General features: G+C 47.1%; 1 long non-coding RNA gene, 1 other non-coding gene and 2 pseudogenes across 2 annotated transcripts in view; 3 read left to right on the forward strand and 1 right to left on the reverse strand.

The window, feature by feature from the left end:
• ZNF285CP (zinc finger protein 285) overlaps positions 1–20884 on the forward strand; it is a 206785-nt gene that overhangs the window by 131641 nt on the left and 54260 nt on the right. The gene's annotated exons all lie outside the window — the stretch shown is intronic.
• Positions 7069–7220, reverse strand: LOC112209497 (5.8S ribosomal RNA). The gene has a single exon (XR_002944312.2). It is a non-coding gene; the product is annotated as a 5.8S ribosomal RNA (ribosomal RNA).
• On the forward strand, positions 15103–16167 carry LOC129143303 (cell division cycle protein 27 homolog; annotated as a pseudogene).
• Positions 16291–17023, forward strand: LOC134807977 (cell division cycle protein 27 homolog; annotated as a pseudogene).

Raw genomic sequence — 20884 nt, forward strand, 5'->3', positions numbered from 1 at the left:
TGCAGGTTGTACAAAAAGACTGTTTCCAGTCTGCACAATTGAAAAAAAAGTTTTCAAATCTGTGAGATGAAAGCACACATCACAGAGAAGTTTCTCAAAAAGCTACTGTCTAGTTTATATGTGAAGATATTTCCTATTTCACCATAGGCCATAAAGGGCTCACAAATATACATTTGCAGATGCTACAAAAATACTGTTACCAAACTGCTCAATCAAGAGAAAGTTTCAACTCTGTGAGATGAATGGACACATCACAAAGTAGTTTCTAAGAATGCTTCTGTCTAGTTTTTATTGGAAGACATTTCTTTTTCATCATAGGCCTCAAACGGCTCAGAAATATCCCTTTGCAGATTGTACAAAAAGACTGTCTCCAAACTCCTCAATCAAAAGAAAGGTTCAACTCTGTGAGATGAATTCAAACATCACAAAGAGGTTTCTCAAAATGCTTCTGTCTAGTTTTTATGTGAAGGTATTTCCTTTTTCACCACATGCCTCAAACGGCTCACAAATATCCCTTTGCAGATTCTACAAAAAGACTGTTTCCAAACTGCTCAATGAAAATAAAGGTTAAACTCTGTGAAATGAAATCTCTCATCACAAAGAAGTTTCTCAGAATGCTTCTGTCTCATTTTTATGTGAAGAAGTTTCCTTTTTCACCATAGGCCTCAAACCACTCCAAATACCCGTTTGTGGATTCTACAAAAAGACTGTTTCCAACTGCTCAATCAAAAGAATGGTTCAACTCTGTGAGATGAATGCACACATCACAAAAAAGTTGATCAGAAAGCTTCCATTTAGTTTCTATGTGAAGATATTTCCTTTTTTACCATGGGCCTCAAAGTGCTCCAAATATCCATTTGCAGATTCTACAAAAAGAGTGTTTCCAAACTGCTCAATCAAAGGAAAGGTTCAACTCTGTGAGATGGAAGCACACATCACAAAGAAGTTTCTTAGAAACCTTCTGTCTAGTTTTTATGGGAAGATATTTCATATTTCACCATAGACCTCAATGGGCTGAGAAATATACCTTTGCAGATTCTACAAAAGGATTGTTTCCAAACTGCTCAATCCAACAAAAGGTTCAACACTGTGAGATGAATTCACACATCACAAAGAAGTTTCTCAGAAAGCTTCTGTCTAGTTTTTATGTGAAGATATTTCCTTTTTCAACATAGGCCTCAAACCACTTGCAAACATCCCTTGGGAGATACTACAAAAAGACTGTTTCCAAACTGTTCAATCAAAAGAAAGTTTCAACTCTGTATGATAAATGCACACGTCACCAAGAAGTTTCTCAGAATGCTTCTGTCTAGTTTTTATGTGAGGATATTTCCTTTCTCAACAAGGCCTCAAACCTCTCCAAATGTCCATTTGCAGATTCTACAAAAAGATGGTTTCCTAACTGCTCAATGAATAGAAAGGTTCAACTCTGTGAAACGAAAGCACACATCACAAAGAAGTTTCATAGAATGTTGCTTTCTAGGTTTTTGTGAAGATATTTCCTTTATCACCATAGTCCTCAAAGTGCTCCAAATATCCATTTGAAGATTCTACAAAAAATGTGTTTCAAAACTGCTCAATAAAAAGAAAGGTTCAACTCTGTGAGATGAAAGCACACATCACAAAGAAGTTTCTCAGAAATCCTCTGACTAGTTTTTATGTGAAGATATTTCCTATTTCACCATAGGCCTCAAAGGGCTCACAAATATCCCTTTGCAGATTCTACAAAAGGATTGGTTTGACACTGCTCAATCAGAAGAAAGGTTCAACTCTGTGAGATGAATGCATACATCACAAAGAAGTTTCTAAGAATGCTTCTGGCTAGTTTTTATGTGAAGATATTTCCATTTTCACCATAGGCCTCAAAGTGCTCCAAATATCCATTTGCATATTCTACAAAAAAGACTGTTTCCAAACTCCTCAATGAAAAGAGAGCTTCAACTCTGTGAGATGAAAGCACACTTCACAAAAAAGTTTCTCAGAATGCTTCTGTCTAGTTTTTATGTGAAGATATTTCCTATTTCACCTTAGGCCATAAAGGACTCATAAATATCCCTCTGCAGATTCTAGAAAAGGACTCTTTCCAAAGTGCTCAATCAAAAGAAAGGTTCAACTCTGTGAGATGAATGCACACATCACAAAGAAGTTTCTCAGAAAGCTTCTGTCCAGTTTTTTATATGAAGATATTTCCCTTTTCACCATACCTATCAAAGCGCTCAAAATATCCCTTTGCAGATTCTCTGAAAAGACTCTTTCCAAACTTCTCAATCAGAAGAATGGTTCAACTCTGTGAGATGGATGCACATATCACAAAGAAGTTTCTCTGAAATCTTCTGTCTAGTTTTTATGTGAAGATATTTCCTTTTTCACCATAGGCCTCAAGCCGCTCACAAATATCCCTTTGCAGATTTTACAAGAACAGAGTTTCCAGACTCGTCAAAGAATAGAAACTTTTATCTCTGTGAGATGAATGCACACCTTGCAAAACAGCTTCTCAGAAACATTCTTTATAGTTTTTATTGAAGATATTTCCTTTTTCACCATAGGCCTCAGAGAGCTGACAAATATACCTTTGCCAATTCTACAAAAATACTGTTTCCAAACTGCTCAATCAAAAGAATGGTTCAACTCTGTGAGATGAATGCACACATAGCCATGAACTTTCTCAGAAACTTCTGTCAAGGTTTTATGTGATGATATTTCCTTTTTCACCATAGGCCTCAAACTGCTCACAAATATCCCTTTGCAGATTGCACAAGAAAAGAGTTTCCCATCTGCTCAATGAAAAGAAACGTTTACCTCTGTGAGATGAATGCACACATTACAAAGCAGTTTCTCAGAAACCTTCTGTCTAGTTTTTATGTGAAGATATTTCCTTTTTCACCATAGGCCTCAAAGTGTTCACAAATATCCCTTTGCATATTCTACAAAAAGACTGTTTCCAAATTGCTCAATCAAAGGAATGGCTCAACTCTGTGAGATGAGTGCACACACCACACAGATGTCTCTCAGAAAGCTTCTGTCTAGTTTTCATGTGAAGATATTTCCTTTTTCACCATAAGCCTGAAAGTGTTCACAAATATCCATTTGCAGATTCTACAAAATACTCTTTCCAAAATGCTCAATCAATAGAAAGGTTCAACTCTGTGAAATGAAGTCACACATCACAAATCAGTTTCTCAGAAACCTTCTTTCTAGTTTTTATGTGAAGACATTTCCTTTTTCAACATAGGCTTCAAAGTGCTCACAAATATCCCTTTGCAGATTCTACAAGAAGACTGTTACCAAACTGCTCAATCAGAAGAATGGTTCAACTCTGTGAGATGAATGTACACAACAAAAAAAAAGTTTCTCAGAAAGCTTCTGTCTAGTTTTTATGTGAAGACATTTCCTTTTTCAACATAGGCTTCAAAGTGCTCACAAATATCCCTTTGCAGATTCTACAAGAAGACTGTTACCAAACTGCTCAATCAGAAGAATGGTTCAACTCTGTGAGATGAATGTACACAACAAAAAAAAAGTTTCTCAGAAAGCTTCTGTCTAGTTTTTATGTGAAGATATTTCCTTTTTCACCATTGGCCTCCAAGTGCTTGCAAATATCCCTTTGCCGATTCTACAAAAATACTGTTTCCAAACTGCTTAATCAAAAGAATGGTTCAACTCTGTGAGATGAATGCACACACAACCAGGAATTTTCTCAGAAACTTCTGTCAAGTTTTTATGTGATGATATTTCCATTTTCACCACAGGCCTCAAACTGCTCACAAATATCCCTTTGCAGATCCTACAAGAACAGAGTTTCCAATCTGCTCAATGAAAAGAAACATTTACCTCTGTGAGATGAACACACACATCACAAAGCAGTTTATCATAAATCTTCTTTCTTTTATGTGAAGATATTTCCTTTTTCACCATAGGCCTCAAAGCGCTCACAAATATCCCTCTGCACATTCTACAAAAACACCATTTCCAAGCTTTTCAATCAAAAGAATGGTTTAACTCTGTGAGATGAATCCACACGTCACAAAGTAGTTTCTCAGAAAGCTTCTGTCTAGTTTTTATGTGAAGATATTTCCTTTTTCACCATAGACCTCAAAGCACTCAAAATATCACTTTGCAGATTGTACAAGAACAGAGTTTCCAGACTGATCAAGGGAATGAAACGTTTAACTCTGTGAGATGAATGTAGACATCACAAAGCAGTTTCTTGGAAACATTCATTATAGTTTTTATGTGAAGGTATTTCCTTTTTCAGAATGGCCTCAAGGCACTCATAAATATCCCTTTGCAGATTGTACAACAGAATTTCCAAAGTGCTCATAATTAGTTTTTAGGACCAACATGAGCATTTAGAAACACTGCTTGTGGTGCAGCACACATGTGTTATCCACACTGAAATTAGGAATTCAACAGAAGTTCATGTAGAGCCGAAAATGTGAATATTTGGGGGACCTCGGAGATGATCTAGCTCACTTTATTTTGTAGAAAAGAAAACAGATTCAGGGAAAGGGCATGCATTGCCTAAGGTGATTCTGCAGCTTTGGTGCAGAAACAAAACACAGCTAAGGTGATTCATCAGGTTTGGAGCAGAAACGCAATACAATCTCTGTTCTTTTGCTTCTCAGATCCAGAATTTTTTCACAATACTGAACTACTTATGTTTCTGATTCCTTATTTTTTCTTTTTAAATTTTGCCGGTATTGTCTTACAAAGATCCTATTCTTTACCCTAAATATTTAAATTGGTTACCACTATTGTCTCTTTATAAGTAAAATTACTAGTTGTTATTATAAATGATTATTCAATCACTTTTAATTTTGGGGGGGTTCAGTACAAAGTTAGTAACAAATAAACACTATTGGCCTTGGCAATCCAAGAGGAGCTCAAGTCCTCCAGGGCACGTCAGGAAAAGGCTAAATGACAGCTGTGCTGCGAGTGGACAGAATACAGCTCTCATACAGACTATTGAATATTTGATGTTCTTCAACAATTTCATTAATCTTCAGTTTTTTTCCTCTTTGAAGTGAAAGTCTGCTATGACTTTCAACTTTCTTTTGAAATAAGTATAGATTCACAGGAAGTTGCAAAAGGTACAGGGATGTCTTAGGTACTCTTCACTAATTCCAGTGGTGACATCTCGCATAGCCATAGAGCATTATCAAAACCTGGAAACTGACATAGGTACAATTCAGAAAGCTTACTCAGATAGCAACTGTTTTGCATGCATTCATTTTTGTACGTGTGTATGTGTGTGCATGTGTTCTGTTCATTTTTATGTGGTGTAGATCTCTGTAACTACCACTTCGACAGTCAAGATGCAGAACTGTAGCCTCACCACCAGGCTCCAACTTGGGATCTTTGCTGACACTCTGACACGTTTTTCTCCACCCCTTCCCCTTGGCAACCCCATAGTCTGTTCTCCATCTTTACAATTTTATTTCAATAATTTATATAAATGTAATTATACAAAATCGTATTTTTAAAGGGAAAAAACAAGCCACAGATAGTTTTGTTAGCACTGTAAAACAGTCTTTAACATTCATCTGTTTTATGTTCTATTTGTCTCAAAAAATGTGCTTTGTTCTTTCCCATACTTTCTGATATCAGGATAGGAAATCAATACCAAACAAAACAATTCCATTCATTTTTTTCCACAGCTTGGTTTTCACTGTTGTTGCCTAACATTTATTGTTGCATTTACTCTTTCTCTCTGTTTTCCATCACCTAAAAGTAACTTTGTGTTCTTTATCTCTTCTAAGAAAACTTGGTAATGAGCCTTTAATGTGACGCCTGGACCACCCTTGTTTTGATTTTGTGTTATGGGTGTTCTTTTGTGTGATCGTTCTCATGGAGAGTCCTTGTGAAGCTGGGCTTTTCCAGTGGTTTGCCAAAATGGAAATAGATATTTAATAAACCAAACACAAAATGACCTTGTTCCAGGAATGCATCATTTCTGAGGAAAGACTACCTTTTCCAACTAGATATTGTGAATATTACTCATATTATCTTTTACTCCCTTTTATTAAAACTGTATTTTTTTTACACCTTTGTGTAACTCGGGTAATGAAATGTGAAACTAAGTGATTGCCTACCAATTACAATTGATGTTAACGATGCTACTGAGAGGCCACCCCTACAGTGGCTGCGCCAAGTCTAGGGACATGCTAGGTTTGCTAAGTTACATGAGATTGCCTACATACTAAATGGAGGTGGGGGACGGGTCCGAGGATGCAGCGGTGCTGCCCTGCCCCGACATGGAAGCTCCGGATGGGGCCCCAGGCACTGCACGGCCCAGAGCTGGAGGTGGGCGCACGATGGTGGACGACACCACAGCATCCAGCGGATCACCACCAGGGGCAAGTGAACCATGGGACCATGGCCATGAGCACTGCCAGACGGGCCGTGTGGCAGGCTTCTGGCCCCGGACACACCATGACGTGCCGGGCGGGTGGGGGGCAGGCAGGGGGTGGGCGGGCGAGGAGGACGGTGCCTCAGAGGAGTGTTGGGGAGGAGGGGCACTGGAGCTGTGGTCAGCCAGTTGCTGGGCCGCCTCCAGGGGTGGACGGCGAACCGCGGCGACCGGGACGTGCTCCCCCACCCTCTCCCCGGTGGACCCTTCCTATTTGCCTTCCTCCCAACCCCCAACAAGCCCCCACCACCGATGACATGAGATGATGACAGCATGGGACCTTCCACCCCGCCAGGGCCAATGAACCCCACACCATGAGCTGCATGAGGCATGAGGGAGCCCCCAAGGGAGGAACCCAGACCGTGATGGTGGCCACAGGAACTCGGCCGCAGCCGGCTATCTTCCCTTTCTATTTTCATGGGTGGCGGTGCTGCCCTCTCTCTCTTCCTCACAGCTGGGAGCCCCCCTTCCCCACGCCACCCAATGCATGACTACACAGGGCCTGCAGGGGGAGAGGGAAGGGGCGGGCACAGCAGGAGAGGAGGGCGGATGTCACCGGTCTACACTTGGGGGGACAGAGGGCCCTGTGGGCCCTGCCAGGGAACAGCCGTGCACCCCGAGGAGCCCAGAGGCAACCCTGGGGGATTTTGATTGGCAAGTGACGCTCAGACAGGCATAGCCCTGGGAGGAACCCGGGCCGCAAGTGCATTCGAAGAGTCGATGATCAATGTGTCCTGCAGTTCACATTAATTCTCCCAGCTAGCTGCGTTGTTCATTGACGCAGGAGCTGAGTGATCCACCACTAAAAGTCATACAAGGTTGATTTGGCGAGGGCACTCCCAACAATGGGAGGCCCTCCTGTCACAGCACGTCCCCCAGAGGGGTTACCTCAGGCTGGCCAGTCAGACAGCAACTGGACCAGACTCCAGAGAGGGGTTGGAAGGTTTCACAACACAGAGAGGTGGTGCCGACCACGGTGGGGGGCAAACGCTGACACCACCCCATGGGAGCCCAGGGGTTCCCGCCCCCACAGAGCGGGGTACAGGCCACACGCACAGCATGCACGACAGCATGATGGCCACTGGGTAAAGCCCCCACCGGCATCAGTGGCAACACGCAAGTGTGGCGTGGCCCCAGCTGGCCGGGGGGACGGAGTCGGCAGGGGAGGTGAGGGAGGGGCGGGCCCCTCCTGAACAGACTCCACTGTGGGCCCACTGCACCTGACCCGCAGGCAGACCGGCGACCCCCCAAGGGGTCCTTAAACCTCTGCACCAGAATGCGCTAGGTACCTGGATGGCAGGGGCGGATGAGGGGGGTGGGACTGGCGTCCGGCCCCCTACCCTCGAGACCCCCTAGCGGGAAGGCTGGTGAGAGCAAGCGGGCCGGGCCGGGCCAGTGGCATGGTTTGGCAGAGGTGACGATGGTGGCAGCGGCAACGATGGGAACCTGGCCAGCCCCAAAGGGAGCGGGCAGGATGGGGCCGGGACAGTGGGACAGGGCACGATGACAGCCCCAGTGGGGAGGGCACTGAGACCCCCACCCCACCGTGACGCCGAGAACCACCCCCGCGCCCGACACACACATGGGGGCCACAGCAGGGGACCGCTCCCCACTGCTCACCAGGCTGCGAGCCATCCAGCCCGCCCCACGACACGCACACACGGTTTCATCCCCACACGCATGTCTCTTTCTACCCCCTCTCTCCCTCCTGAGTTCTCTGGCTCTTGGGGCAGGTGGGGCCATGCAACGAACAAAGGGCACGACCCCCCCCATGCATGCACCACAGGGGAACACGGTCAGCCAAGGAGGAAGGACATGGCGGCGTCTCCGTGGCTTCGCTCTTCTCTGTTAATGATCCCTCCGCAGGTTCACCTACCGAAACTTTGTTACGATTTTACTTCCTCTAGATAGTCAAGTTCAACTATCTTCTCAGCATTCCGCCAGGGCAGTGGGCTGACCCAGCGGGGCTGATCCGAGGGCCTCACTAAACCATCCAATCAGGAGTAGTGACTGCAGTGTGTACAAAGGGCAGGGACTTCACGCAAGCTTATGACCAGCACTTACTGGGAATTCCTCATTCATGGGGAAAAATTGCAACCCCTGATCACCATTGCCAATGAGGTTCAACAGGTTACCCACATCTGCCACATAGGGTAGGCACACGCTGAGCCAGTCAGTGTAGCGCGCGTGCAGCCCTGGACATTTAAGGGCATCACAGACCTGTTATTGCTCAATCTCAGGTGGCTGAACGCCACTTGTCCCTCTAAGAAGTTGGGGGATGCCGACCGCTCCGGGGTCACATAACTAGTTGGCATGCCAGAGTCTCGTTCGTTATTGGAATTAACCAGACAAATCACTCCAGCAACTAAGGCCATGCACCACCACCCGTGGAATCGAGAAAGAGCTATCAATCTGTCAATCCTGTCCGTGTCCAGGCTGGGTGAGTTTTCCCATGTTGAGTCAAATTAAGCTGCAGGCTCCACTCCTGGTGGTGCCCTTCTGTCAATTCCTTTAAGTTTCAGCTTTGCAACCATACTCCCCTTGGAACCCAAAAACCCAAGGACTGGTTTCTTGGAAGCTGCCCAGCGGGTCATGGGAATAACACCGCCACATCGCCAGTCGGCATCGTTTATGGTCGGAATTACAACGGTATCTGATCGTCTTCGAACCTCCAACTTTCGTTCTTGATTAATGAAAACATTCTTGGCAAATGCTTTCGCTCTGGTCTAAACTGTGCCAGTCCAAGAATTTCACCTCTAGCGGTGCAATATGAATGCCCCCAGCCGTCCCTCTTAATCATGGCCTCAGTTCCGAAAACCAACAAAATAGAACTGTGGTCCTATTCCATTATTCCAAGCTGCAGTATCCAGGCGGCTTGGGCCTGCTTTCAACACTCTAATTTTTTCAAAGTAAATGCTTCGGGCCACAGGACACTCAGCTAAGAGCATCCGGGGGCACCGAGAGGCAAGAAGCAGGGACGGGCCATGGCTCGCTAGCCCACCCGCTCCCAAGATTCAACTACGAGCTTTTTTAACTGCAACAACTTTAATATACGCTATTGGAGCTGGAATTACCACGGCTGCTGGCACCAGACTTGCCCTCCAATGGATCCTCATTAAAAGATTTAAAGTGCACTCATTCCAATTACAGGGCCTAGAAAGAGTCCTGTATTGTTATTTTTCGTCACTACCTCCCCGTGTCAGGAGTGGGTAATTTGAGTGTCTGCTGCCTTCCTTGAATGTGGTAGCCATTTCTCAGGCTCCTTCTCCAGAATTGAACCCTGATTCCCTGTCACCCGTGGTCACCATGGTAGGCACAGCGACTACCATAGAAAGTTGATAGGGCAGACATTCGAATGGGTCATCGCTGCCACGGGGGGCGTGCGATTGGCCCGAGGTTATCCAGAAGCACCAAAGCTGGCGGCACTCGACCCCCCGGCCGGGGCCAGAGAGGGGCTGACTGGGTTGGTTTTGATCTGATAAATGCACGCATCTTCCCTGTGAAGGGGGTCAGTGCCCTTCGGCATGTAATAGCTCTAGAATTACCACAGTTTTCCAAGTAGGAGAGGAGCCAGCGACCAAAAGAACCATAACTGATTTAATGAGCCATTCGCAGTTTTACTGTACCGGCCCTGCCTACTTAGACATGTATGGCTTAATCTTTGAGACAAGCATATGGTTCTGATAGGATCAACCAGGTAGGTAGAAAGCGGCCTCCGGGACTCGCGAGGATGAGCCCGGCGTCCCAGTTGCGAGATTGGGCGCGGCAGGGCGGGCGATGGGGTGTGGGGGAGGGAGGGAGCAGCTCGGGGTGGTGGGAGGGGGTTGGTGGGGCGGCGAACCGGACATCCCATCCACCCACAGGACACAACACCCCCCGACGGGCTCACCACTCCCGACCCTTCGTGCCCATGTGCGAGGAGGCCGACCGCCCGACCCGTGTGCGGCAGCCGCGAGGGACCGGCGGCCACTCATGCGCGGAGGGCGCGGGGCGGCCCCGACGTTTGGGCAGCGAAGGAGAGGCGGACCGCGGTGCCTGGGGTCTCAACGCCAGTGGCCTCCGAGCATGAAGGCGGCCCCTCGCCGCACCTGGAGCGGCCGACTGGCCTTCGGCGGGCCTGCGGCTTCCCCACCGCCGCCACTGTCGCGGCCAGCCCCCTGAACCCTCTTCCCTGCACGCACTGCTGGCCGACCCCAAACCCTCCGGGTGCCCACCAGGCCCACTCGGGGTGCCGCCGACCTGGTCCCGAAGGCGCACGCCCGGGGACACGGACAACGGGCCAACCAGTGGCTAGCGGCGGCGCCCCACAAGGCAGAGCCGGGTTTGGTCCCAGACGGGGCCACCACAGCCTAAGGCGGTGAGCCGCTCGGGGAGAGAGGATCCGCGGGCAGGGTGGGGGGCACAGACAGGCAAGGCCAGGGACCGCGAGGGCAAGGGCACCTGGGAGCCCGCAGAGGGGCGGCTCGGGGAGAAACCTCAGGCACGGCCGGGCCACCAGGAAAACACGGCCACGGGATCCCACCGCCACAGACAGGAGGGAGGTACCGCAGCGACCCGCCTAGGATGCCGGACGGCCCTTGGCACCCACCGAGACCCGCCTCATGAGCCCCAGGTCCCGCCATCAGGACCCCGAGGTGACCTCAGCCACAAACCCAACGCCAGGGCCACGTTGCTCGTTTCTCATCCATCCTCCAACCCGGTCAAGCTCCAGGAGACCGGCACGCCCCCCACTTGGGACGCTTCCCAGGGCCAGACGGCCCAACCCCGTGCCACGCAAACGCGGTCGTCGGCACCGGTCGCTGCTCTGCAGGGGAGCGGGCAGAGAGCCGGCTCACAGCGGAACGGGTCACAAGCCGGACTGAACGCCAGGCACAGCCACCGCTCACGCAGCCTCCCAACCGCTAGGACGCCGGCCCGGCCCGGCGGGATTCTCCCCCGACTCGGAAGGGGGAGGCGCGGGCCACACAGTAGGCGACGAGCTTCCCTGGGTCCCCACCGCGGAGGCTGGCGGAACCCTTGCTCTCCCCCCCTCACCCCATCAAGGGGCAAGTGGAGGAGGGTCCTCTGCAAGCCAGTCGCCACGGCAGCGCTACCATAACGCAGAGAGAGGCGGCAGGCCGGGGGATCCGGTACTCCAAAGGCACACCTCTCAGATCGCTAGAGAAGGCTTGCTCACCGAGGGTGGGTCACACTCCCCACACGCCAGTCGCCCCTCGTCGGTCCCGCAGAGGCGCTCAGGGACGCCTGGGGAAGGGAGGGGGTCTGCGGTACCAGGAAAAATCTGCGTGCGGCAACCTTGAGCCTTCGCGGTCTGGGCAGGGGGCCTGGCCGCTGCGCGTGCGCGCAATCCCCCAAGGGCCCCCTAGTCCACCAGCCTCCTTTCTCCCAGGCAAAGCACCTCCAAGTAAACCCACACACAACCTGTCGGAGGCAGAACGGTAGCCCCTCGGCGGCCGGCCGGCGCACCCGTCATCTGCCCCAACCCACCGCAATAGCTCACACGGACCGCGCGCAGCCGCCAGAGGGGAGCACGGGACCTGCGCTCGCCAGATCAGGCGGCACCCTTCCCCGCGTGGGAGGGGCGCGTCTCACTCAACCGCCTCGACCCCCACACCAACGAGCTCCCTCAGGACCCACTGGTGGACATCGCGGCGGTGACCGGAGGAGGGGGCGCTGGGTGTGGGAACCACACACCACCGCTCGACCTCGGGCACCTGAGGGATAAGCTGGGGGGTGAAGGGGAGGAGCCGGGCGTGGTAGGCTCACGCCTGTCATCCCCGCACTTTGGGAGGCGAGGGAAGGTGGATCCCTCGATCCAAGTCTTGGCAACATGGTGAAACCTCGTCTCTAAAAAAATACAAAAACTAACTGGTTTCATAAACTGGACTCAAAGTTAATAAATAGATAAGTAGGCCGGGAGCGGTGGCTTACTCCTGTAATCCCAGCACTTTGGGAGGCCGAGGCGGGCGGATCACGACGGTCAGGAGATCGAGACCATCCTGGCTACCACAGTGAAACCCCGTCTCTACTCAAAATACCAAAAATTAGCCAGGTGCCGTGGTGGGTGCCAGTAGTCCCAGCTACTTGGGAGGCTGAGACAGGAGGATGGCGTGAACCCGGGAGGCAGAGCTTGCAGTGAGCCGACATCATGCCACTGCACTCCAGTCTGGGCAACACAGTGAGACTCCATCTCAAAAAAAAAAATAATAAATAGATTAAAATTGAAAATTTATAAAAAACGTAGCTGGTGGGGCTCAAATGCTCATGCCTGTCATCCCAGCACTTTGGGAGGCCGAGGTGGGCAGATCACCTGAGGTGGCCAGTTCGAGACCCGCCTGACCCACAAGGAGAAATGCCGTCTCTACTAACAATACAAAATCAGCCGGGTGTGGTGACACATGCCTGTAATCCCAGCTACTCAGGAGTCTGAGGCAGGAGAATCACTTGAACACGGGAGGTGGAGGTTGCGGTGAGCCGAGATGGTGCCATTGCACTCCAGCATGGGCAACAACAGTGAAACTCCGTCTCAAAAAAAAAAAAAAAAATTAAGCACTGTATTCTGTTATTTTTACTTCCTACCCAGAGAAGAATATAATACAATGGTTGTCTGTCTGCCTGCCTGCCTGCCTGCCTGTGACAGGGCCTCACTCTGTCTTTCTCCCAGACTGGAGTGCAGTGACACCATTATGGCTCACTCACTGTAGCCTCAACCTCCCCAGGGTTAGGCGATTCCTCAAGGGATCCTATGGCCTCAGCCTCCCAAAGTGTTGGGGTTACAGGTGTGAGACACCAGCACCTGACCTGAGTTAATACATCTGGTCTCACTACGTCTTAACCACACACCCATGAAGAACTCAAGTCAAGAGAGAGTCTGTAAGAGGCTCTCAGCATTCTCTCCCGAAAGCAGTGAGGTGGATGGCGGCTGTGTGTCCCGAGCTCCTGTGGTTTTAGGTGGCCACGCATAGAGGAGAGATTTCCAATGTTTCCAGAGATGCGCGAGCCACAGTCATTTGGGGCATCCGAGCGCGAGATGGGGTTTCTGACAGCGACTTAAGGGCCAAGAAGGGCCAGAATCTGCCAAGGCCCGTGTCCCAGGGTGGGGCCGATGGAACCCAAGGTAGAGGGAGTCAGCGGTCCACACAGAGAGAGCTCCAGCCTTAGGACCCACTGTGCAGACCGAATCAGAATGAAGAGAGTCCTTCGTCCTATATGCCACATCCCTCCACTGAACTTGGGAGCTGATCTGTTTTCCAAACATGAGGTGACTCTCGCTTTGCAATGGATCACAAGGGACTGGGCTTTCCAGAGTCGGCAGGCTAAAGAAGTCATTCTGGCTCAGCCTCCCCCATCCCCTGGTAACTGGTGAGTTTATTTTTTATTTTTATTTTTATTATTATTATACTTTAAATTTTAGGGTACATGTGCACAACGTGCAGGTTAGTTACATATGTATACATGTGCCATGCTGGTGTGCTGCACCCACTAACTCGTCATCTAGCATTAGGTATATCTCCTAATGCTATCCCTCCCACCTTCCCCCACCCCACAACAGTCCCCAAAGTGTGATGTTCCCCTTCCTGTGTCCGTGTGTTCTCATTGTTCAGTTCCCACCTATGAGTGAGAATACGCGATGTTTGGTTTTTTATTCTTGCGATAGTTTACTGAGAATGATGATTTCCAATTTCATCCATGTCCCTACAAAGTACATGAACTCATCATTTTTTATGGCTGCATAGTATTCCATAGTGTATATGTGCCAAAGTTTCTTAATCCAGTCTATCATTGTTGGACATTTGGGTTGGTTCCAAGTCTTTGCTATTGTGAATAGTGCTGCAATAAACATACGTGTGCATAAGTCTTTATAGCAGCACGATTTATAGTCCTTTGGGTATATACCCAGTAATGGGATGGCTGGGTCAAATCGTATTTCTAGTTCTAGATTCCTTTGCCATCCCCATCAAGCTACCAATGACTTTCTTCACAGAATTGGAAAAAACTACTTTAAAGTTCATATGGAACCAAAAAAGAGCCTGCATCGCCAAGGCAATCCTAAGCCAAAAGAACAAAGCTGGAGGCATCACACTACCTGACTTCAAACTATACTACAAGGCTACAGTAACCAAAACAGCATGGTACTGGTACCAAAACAGAGATATAGATCAATGGAACAGAACAGAGCCCTCAGAAATAATGCCGCATATCTACAGCTATCTGATCTTTGACAAACCTGAGAAAAACAAGCAATAGGGAAAGGATTCCCTATTTAATAAATGGTGCTGGGAAAACTGGCTAGCCATATGTAGAAAGCTGAAACTGGATCCCTTCCTTACACCTTATACAAAAATCAATTCAAGATGGATTAAAGACCTAAATGTTAGACCTAAAACCATAAAAACACTAGAAGAAAACCTAGGCATTACCATTCAGGACATAGGCATGGGCAAGGACTTCATGTCTAAAACACCAAAAGCAATGGCAACAAAAGCCAAAATTGACAAATGGGATCTAATTAAACTAAAGAGCTTCTGCACAACAAAAGAAACTACCATCAGAGTGAACAGGCAACCTACAAAACTCGTGAGTTTAAATGAGCTGAGGCTGGCAAGGCCGGAGCCGCTACTGCGGGGGAGGGGGGTGGGTGGGGTGGTGGTGGGTGCCTGAGGCACTGCAGAAAGTGGGTCTGAGCCTAGAGGATGACGGTGCTGCAGGAACCTGTCCAGGCTGCTATATGGCAAGCACTAAACCACTATGCTTACTGAGATGGGGTTTTCCTCGCAGAACGCCTTTATGCAGAAGTACACTCAGAAGAAGCCTTGTTTTTACAGGCGACCTGTTCTTACCGCCCAGGAAAGGCCTATAAAGCATATAGACTCTGGAAATGACACAGTTGTCCTACACCACAATGCAAATACCTGCTTGCAAAATGTTGTGTTGATCTTAGCAAGCTTGCAGAAGGGGAACAAATCTTATCTGGTGGAGTGTTTCATAAGCAGAAAAGCCATGATGATATTGTTACTGAGTTTGGTGATTGAGCTTGCTTTCCCCTTCCATTGTTGGTACATGTATATTGCAAGACAGATTGGCTTGCCAAAGGATCAGAATGTTACCAAAAGAGCCTTAGTTTAAATCCTTTCCTCTGGTATCCCTTCGAATCATTATGTGAAATAGGTGAAAAGCCAGATCCTGACCAAACATTTAAATTCACATCTTCACAGAACTTTAGCAACTGTCTGCCCAACTCTTGCACAGCACAAGTACCTAATCATAGTTTATGTCACAGACAGCCTGAGACCGTTCTCACGGAAACACCACAGGACTCAACTGAATTAAACAGATTGAATTTAGAATCTTCCAATTCAAAGTACTCCTTGAATACAGATTCCCCAGTGTCTTCTATTGATTCAGCTGTAATTTCACCTGATACTCTCCCACTGGGAACAGGAACTTCCGTATTTTCTAAACAGGTTCAAAATAAACCAAAAACTGGTTGAAGTTTATTAGGAGGACCAGCATCTCTTAGTCCATTAACCCCAAGTTTTGGGATTTTGCCATTAGAAACCCCAAGTCCTGGAGATGGATCCTATTTACAAAACTACACTAATACACCTTCTGAAATTGATGTGCCATCCACCGGATCCCCTTCAAAAAAGTCTGTTGCCAGAATCGGCCAAACTGGAGCAAAGTCTGTCTTCTCACAGGGTGGAAATAGCCGAGAGGTAACTCCAATTCTTGCACAAACACAAAGTTCTGGTCCATAAATAAGTTCAACACCTCAGGTATTGAGCCCCACTATGGCATCTCCCCCAAATGTGCTGCATTGAAGTTCACGACTCTTTACTAGTGACAGTTCCACAACCAAGGAGAATAGGAAGAAATTAAAAATGAAGTTTCCACCTAAAATCCCAAACAGAAAAACAAAAAGTAAAACTAATAAAGGAGGAATAACTCAACCTAACATAAATGATAGCCTGGAAATTACAAAATTGGACTCTTCCATCATTTCAGAAGGGAAAATATCCACAATCACACCTCAGATTCAGGCTTTTAATCTACAAAAAGCAGCAGCAGAAGGCTTGATGAGCCTTTTTCGTGAAAGGGGGAAAGGTTATTTGGCTTTGTGTTCATACCACTGCAAAGAAGCTATAAATATTTTGAGCCATTTACCTTCTCACCACTACAATACTGGTTGGGTACTGTGCCAGGGTCTATTTTGAACTTTCAGAGTACATGCAAGCTGAAAGAATATTCTCAGAGGTTAGAAGGATTGAGAATTATAGAGTCGAAGGCATGGAAATCTACTCTACAACACTTTGGCATCTTCAAAAAGATGTTGCTCTTTCAGTTCTGTCAAAAGACTTAACAGACATGGATAAAAATTTCCCAGAGGCCTGGTGTGCTGCAGGGAACTGTTTCAGTCTGCAATGGGAACACGATATTGCAATTACATTCTTCCAGAGAGCTATCCAAGTGGATCCAAATTATGCTTATGCCTATACTCTATTAGGGCGAGAGTTTGTCTTAACTGAAGAATTGGACAAAGCATTAGCTAGTTTTTGAAATGCTGTCAGAGTCAATCCTAGACATTATAATGCATGGTAAGTGGCAATGATATGTAAAGACAAAGTCTTGTTGATGGTGCTGGTAGTCACTAATTTTTCTTGTTAGATAGCTCTTTATTGTCATGAATTTGGTTACTAATACTTAGGGATGGTACATACTGGTCAATAACTTCAAACTAACATGTTTTCTTATGAAATGTGTGTCTTTAACAAACTCTTAAGTTAACTAACGATAATAGAATACCAGATCCTTATACTCAAGAGTTTCAGTCTTCTACCAAACTTTTGCAGATACTGTAGTTGTGTTTTGTTTGTTTGTTTGCTTGTTTAGTTTTGTTACTTCATTTGTTACTTTTTCTTTGAACACAGAAATGGTGATTGGGACAAAAAGTGCTTGGGAAATTGGAAAGGAATAGCATAATTCACTTATTGGATAATAGAAAAAAACACTGAAAAAATTCACTAGTTGCTGCTTTTTGACAGTGTTCTAGTTTATTGAGTTACTATTAAGAAGTTAGTGTACCCTTTTACTTAGCAGTATCTCTGTTTTACTTTTTTGTACTTGTGTATAAGTAGACACATAGGAAATTACTACCCAGGTCACATTGTTATCAACTGAATAACATATGAAAATGTTTGGTCCTACTTCCGCCTCAACACGATACTTACTGTTGACATGTATTGTATTTTTCTGGACTGACTTAAACGTTTAAATATCAAGAGAAGGCCAGGCACGGTGGCTCATGCCTGTCATCCCAGCTCTTTGGGATGCTGAGGCGGGCGGGTCACAAGGTCAAGAGATTGAGACCATCCTGGCCAACATGGTGAAACCCCGTCTCTATTAAAAGTATAAAAAGTAGCTGGGCATGGTGGCGGGTGCCTGTAGTCCCAGCTACTCAGGAGACTGAGGCAGGAGAATCGCTTGAACCTGGGAAGTGGAGGTTGCAGTGAGCCAAGACTACGCCATTGCACTCCAGCTTGGGCGACAGAGCAAGACGCCGTCTCAAGAAAAAATAAAAATAAAATAAATAAATAAATAAATGAATATCAAGAGAAACTACAGTTCTGAAGTCATAACTCTGTGGAAGCTTTTTTGTCAGATACGGTTATCTTTGGGGTTATTATAGCAGCTGAGTTTTAACCCTTGATTTGCTTCTAAATCTGAAGCATTATATTACTAAAACATTTTTTGATTTGTGAATATGTTGTTCAATGGATTATATCTCATTTTGCAGTAGTAGTTGCAGTGCCTGAAAGATTGCCAAAAAAATAGTGCTAGCTTCTGCTGACAAATGTAACAATCAACTTACCAATACTGCCTTCTCTTCCAATAGCTATGTTATCCGTAATATTTTAAGAACTCAGTTCTTCATAAGACTTGTGTTGTTTTTGATTTTTTCCCAAGTCTGGTTGATCCTTGTGTTGTTCTTTTTCAATTGTGTATTGTCTGTTCAGCTATTCTGCAGGAGTCGCATTCTTAAAAACCTTAACCATATCAAAAATTGTGTTTAAAGGAGGATTATTCAGATTAGCAAGCTTTTACTAGGAGGAGTTTAAATGCTGATGTATTTCGGTAACACTAAATACTGAGCAACTTTATTATAACTACAAAATAGATAGCCTTTCTTTGTTTTCACTTTCACTATCATTAGCACCGTGTTTAATACCTTTTCTTCATCTATAACACAATTATAACGATATACAAAGCCACTCAAATAAAGCAGATATATTGTGCTTTAAAAAAAAAAAAGAAAAAAAAAGTCATTATGTGGCACACAATGAGGTGTGACTTGAATCTAGAATCTCCAGTGAAAACCAATGAAACAGGGTCAAACCCCGTGTCTACTAAAAATAAAAAAATGAGCCAGGCTTGGTGGCGCTGAGGCAGGAGAATCGCTCGAACCCAGGAGGTAGAGGTTGCAGTGAGCTGAGATCACGCCACTGCACTCCAGCCGGGGCGAGGGACAGAGCAAGACTCCCTCTCAGAAACAAACAAACACACAAAGCCAATAAAGATGTTAAGGTGTTTAACTCAACGTGTCAGGCTCAGGTCTCTTGACAGGATACATCCAGCACCAGGGGAAACGTCGAGGGGTGGGGTGGAATCTATTTTGTGGCCTCAAGGAAGGGTTTGAAAGATAGTCCGGCAAATGTGACGGCCTAAGGAAGCCCCTCCGCCCAAGAAGCGATATTCATTTGTATCCTGTAGCCACCCACGAGGGAGAATCGGGCTCTCTACAGATCCCCAACCCCCACCCCACCCCAACCCACCCCCCTGCCTCGTGAAATGAGCTCTTGCTCCGTCAGGCTCTATTCACGCCGTGTGGTTTTGTAACCTCCAGCGTGTGTGCGTGGGTTGCGGGGTGGGGTGGGGGCGGCTATGGACAGAGAAGGGGATAAAGCGGCGGTGTCCTGCTGGTGTCCGGGACGTGGGACGTGAGTGGGATGGCCAGAGCCTAGGGAACTCATCGCCTGTCAAGACGTCTCCCCTCCTGGTCCCCTCTCTGACCTACGCTCCACATCTTCACAGTTCACTGGGGACCTTGTGGGTGGAAGTCACCATCCCTTTGGACTTTAGCCGAGGAAGGCCGGGCTCCCAAGAGTCTCCCCGGAGTTGGGGCCTTGGGCAGGCTCACAAGGATGCTGACGGTGATGGTCACAGTGATGTAAGTTGGAGGCCTCTGGCCAATGCAGAGGTATCCATATGATCTCGGTGGGACAAGTCAGCTTTGCGGAGTCCCGCGCGTCCTTCCAGAGACTCATCCAGCGCTAGCAAGCATGGTCTGGAGGATCCCAGCTCCCAGCAGAGGCACTTTTGTTCACACAGAATACTGGGCAGAGAAGTTCTCAGCAGGTTTAGACCTTCTAGTCAAAAAGCCAAAGCCACTTCTGGGATTTTTTTTCAAAGAGCCAGTGGTTCCACAATGGGCCGTGGGTAGTTGTGGAAATGGAGAGAAGTGTTTGCAGATACATATTTGAGACAGAACAGACAGGGCTCGGTCACAGGTCATGAAGGACACGAGCAGATGCACATTGAGAAAACCCTCCCAGCATCCTAGGTGAACAGAGGTATGATTTTTTGAGACAGTCGAGGGAGATGCAACCCCAGATTTTAGGGCTGGATCTTTATTAATATGTAGTATCTATGAGGTATCCAAGTCCAGAAATTGACTCACCAGTTCTGTACAGCGTTCGGTAGGGAGATCAAATCTGGGATGTCTAAAGTTAAGAATTCAGGCTGTGGTAATGGATTAGATTAGATGCACTTGAACTTATTTTGCAAAGAAAGAGAGGGTGGGAGACAGCGAGAGCCAGAGAGCGAGCGAGAGAGAGAGAGAGACAGAGATAGAGACACAAAGATACACAAAGAGAGAAAGACAGAAAGAGAGAGACAGACAGACAGATAAAGACACAGAGAAAGAGAGAGATGGACAGAGACAGAGAGAAACAGAAAGAGAGAGAGAGAGACAGACAGAGAGAGACAGGCAGACAGACAGAGAAAGAGAGTAAGACAGATGGCAGACACACACAGAGAGAGACAGAGACAGATGGAGAGACAGAGAGAAAGAAAGAGACAGACAGAGGGAAAGAGACAGAGAGAAAGAGACAGACAGAGGGAGAGAGAGAACCAGACAGAAAGAGAGAGGGACAGACAGAGACAGAGAGAGAGAGAAACAGACAAGGAGAGAGAGAGAGATAGACAGGCAGAGAAAGACAGTAAGACAGAAGACAGACAAAGAGAGAGACAGGCAGAGAGAGACAGAGACAGAGACAGAGAAACATACAGGCAAAGAGAGAGAGAGAAAAAAACAGACAGGGAGAGAGAGACAGACAGACAGGGAGAGAGAGAGAGAGGCCGACAGACAGACAGGCAGAGAAAGAGAGTAAGACAGAAGACAGACACAGTGAGAGAGAC

Source organism: Pan troglodytes, chromosome 13, assembly GCF_028858775.2.
Source record: "Pan troglodytes isolate AG18354 chromosome 13, NHGRI_mPanTro3-v2.0_pri, whole genome shotgun sequence".
In the NCBI taxonomy this organism is placed as follows: domain Eukaryota; kingdom Metazoa; phylum Chordata; class Mammalia; order Primates; family Hominidae; genus Pan; species Pan troglodytes.